We start from the raw sequence: 3376 nt of genomic DNA, 5'->3' as shown, positions 1-3376 counted from the left end.
TTGTTTAATGAACACACAACATACACCCTGAGCTAATAGCAATAGCTACAGAGTGACCAGGGATAAGGTCTTACCAAATATACTGTTAAAACCACATTTGTATTTGATTTCCTGTTCTCCTCTAAGGGCTACATTCATTAACGCTAAAGTTTAAACCACTGATTAAACCCAGTTACAAAAGATGAAATCACTAGTTAATTGTTCTTAGAGAATTTTGGCAGACAGGAAAAAAAAATCTGTTGCCTCTAATAGGAGAGATGAATCTCCAAAAAATAAAAACAAGCAGAAGTGTTCCTGGCAGTGGTAATTACTCAAAAGTACTTGATGACTAAATAATCTATTTATTTAATTAAGGCACCTAGTTCCGAATAAAGGAGAGTAGCCTCCCCTTGCCTGGAAATCTAAACATTTGGTAAATATCTTCAGATGTAATGCTTATCCTCAACATCTGCTCCCAGCGTTCCCCACTGCCTCCAGGAAAATAACCAAGGTCAGGACTCAGCACAGCCTGAACAAGAAACAATCTAGAGTATAGGAGGAAATGTTTATAAAATGAAGGAAACATAACACCTAGCTAATATGTAGCAGCAGGATCCTCAAGAATGTATGAGATGGCTTTAAACTGGAGTGGATACAGAATACAGGATGGTGAAGGGATAATTTAATGAAATAATTCAGTGTTTAACATTATGGCAAGAGTACTTGCAACATGGCCTAATACCCTGCTGGTATGGTTTTTTGAAGCTTGTACATGACAATGGGCTATCATGAGATGGAAATTAGAGAATTGCTTTGATAGAACATTAAGAAACAGATGGAAAGTCTCAGAGAGGAGGGATTGTGAGAATGGATTTATTATAAGAGAATGGAGGATTCTTCCCTTCCTTCCCTTGTTCATGGGATAGCCCAGTGGACACGTAGGCAAAAATACATACTGGTAAACTTAACATTAGCAGCTTTGAGAAGCTTGGTAAGAGTAGCCTTTTATCGTTGCCAATATTAGATACTCTCATGATTTTGTGCTTCCTAAAATCACTGGGGAGATTAGATTATAGAATGGCAAAACCACGAGGTAGTACCAAAAGCAAAAAACAATTGTTTGAATCTTTTTCAAAACTTTTTATTTTGAAATAACTTTGCACTTACAGAAAAATTTGCAAATATAGCATAGAGTCTACACCCATGCCACCCTGAAAAAGCCCGATCCCACCTGATCTCGGAAGCTAAGCAGGATTGGGCCCGGTTAGTACTTGGATGGGAGACCACCTATGAAGACCAGGTGCTGTAGGCGTAAAAAATAAAAAATAATGGATTGTAAGCTGACAAGGCCCTTGCAATCTATGAGGTCAACCAAGGGTTGCCTCGCCTAAAAAAAATAAAATAGAAAAATAAAATAAAATAAATAGCACAGAGAGCTTTTCCAGAAATGGCAGTAGAACAACTGGATATCCACTTGCAACAGAATGAAATTGAGCTTCTGCTTCACACCATATACTGTATAAGAACTAACTCAAAATGAATCATTGATCTAAATGTAATAGCTAAAACTATAAAACACTTAGAAGAAAAGATAAAAGTAAATCTATATGAGCTTGGATTGGGCAATAGTTTCTTTAATAAGACACCAAAAGCTCAAATGAGAAAAGAAAAATATAGATAAATTGGACAGCATCAAAGTTACAAACTTTTGTGTTTCAAGGGCTACCATCAAGAAAATTAAAAAACAACTCATGGGAGAGAAAATATTTGCAAATTATTTATCAGATAAGGGAATTGTGCCTTGAATATATAAAAAAAATCCTTACAACTTAAAGATAGAAATATAAATAATTCTATTTAAAAATGGGTGAAGAATGTGAATAGCCATTACTCCAAAAAAAAAAAAAAAAGCAAATGTCCAATAAACACATGAAAAGATACTCAGCATCATTAGTCATTGCGGAAATGCAGGTCAAACCCACAATGCGCTATCACTTCAAACCCACTAGGATGGCTAAAATTGAAAAGACAAACACACAAGTGTTTGGGAGGGTATGTAGAATTGGAACTCCTATATTGCTGGTGGAAATAAATATAAAATGATGCAGCTTTTTTGGAATGGTTTGACAGAACTTTAAAGTATTAAACATAGTATTACCACATGAACTTACAATTCTACTTCTAGTTATATACCCAAGAAAGGGGACAACATAGCTCCACACAAAAACATTCACATGAATGTGTATAGTATCATTATTTATCCAAAAAAATGGAAACATCCCAATGCCCATCAACTGATAAATAGATAAACAAATGTGGTATATTAACCATAAAATGAAGTGAAATATTGACATGTTACAATATTGATTAATCCTGAAAACATCATACTAAGTGAAAGAAACCAGTAAAAAAAAAAAAAAAAAAAGACACATTATATAAATGTCAAGACCAGGCAAATTCATAGATAGAAACTAAATTAATGATTACCAGGGGGCAGAGTTGGAAGAGGGGGAGGATGAACGACTGCTAATGAGTATGGGATCTCTTTTTGAGGTGACAAAATGTTCTGAAATTAGATAGTCGTGACAGTTGCACAGTTCCAAATTGTACATTTTTAAAGAGTGAATTTTATGGTGTATGAATTATATCTCAATAAAACTATCATTTAAAAACCAAAACAACACAAAATCTGATCAAAAATTTGAAAAGCTTTATAGCTATCAAAGAAATTTTTTAAAAATAGCACAGAGAGTTCGTATATACTCTTCGCTCAGCTTCCTCTAATGTTAGCAACTTATGTGACTAGTAAAATTACCCAAACTGGGAAATTAACATTGATATGGTATTAGTAACTAAACTATAGAGCTTATTCAAATTTCACCAGTTTCGCCACTAGTGTCCATTTTCTGTTCCAGGATTCATTCCAGCCAGGGAGAAGTATGTCTGGAACGAGGGAATACCCTTGAATCTCTCTTCAATCTTTTAAAATATTTTTAACTCTGAGATAAAGGATTATAATATTCTTTGAGACAGAAAGAAATTGAAGGGAGGACAAAAAAAGCCCTCAAGATAGAGGAACAGATGCTATGTGAAATAAGTCACACCGAGAAAAACAGATACTGTATGATCTGACTTATATGTGGAATCTTTTTTTAAAAAAAATGAACTCATAAATAAAGAGAACAGATTGGTGGTTGCCAGAGGCAAGGGTGGGGGATGGGCAAAAGGCTGAAGGTGGTTAAAAGGTACAAACTTACAGTTACAAAATAATGTACTTATATGCACGACTATAGTTAACAATACTTTCTCGTATATACTCATTCTCCACATAATAATGTTTTTGGTAAACGATGAACCATATATACAACAGTGGCCCCATAAGATTATAATGAAGCTG

The 3376-nt window shown here is 34.3% G+C and overlaps 1 pseudogene; it reads left to right on the top strand.

Annotated features, from left to right (window-relative positions):
• The first annotated feature begins 1172 nt into the window (after positions 1-1172).
• On the top strand, positions 1173-1291 carry LOC112483480 (annotated as a pseudogene).
• Positions 1292-3376: the final 2085 nt, after the last annotated feature.

The sequence above is a fragment of the Pteropus alecto genome, unplaced genomic scaffold (genome assembly GCF_000325575.1).
Source record: "Pteropus alecto unplaced genomic scaffold, ASM32557v1 scaffold24, whole genome shotgun sequence".
Classification (NCBI taxonomy): Eukaryota; Metazoa; Chordata; class Mammalia; order Chiroptera; family Pteropodidae; genus Pteropus; species Pteropus alecto.
This window is presented reverse-complemented; position numbering and strand designations above follow the sequence as displayed.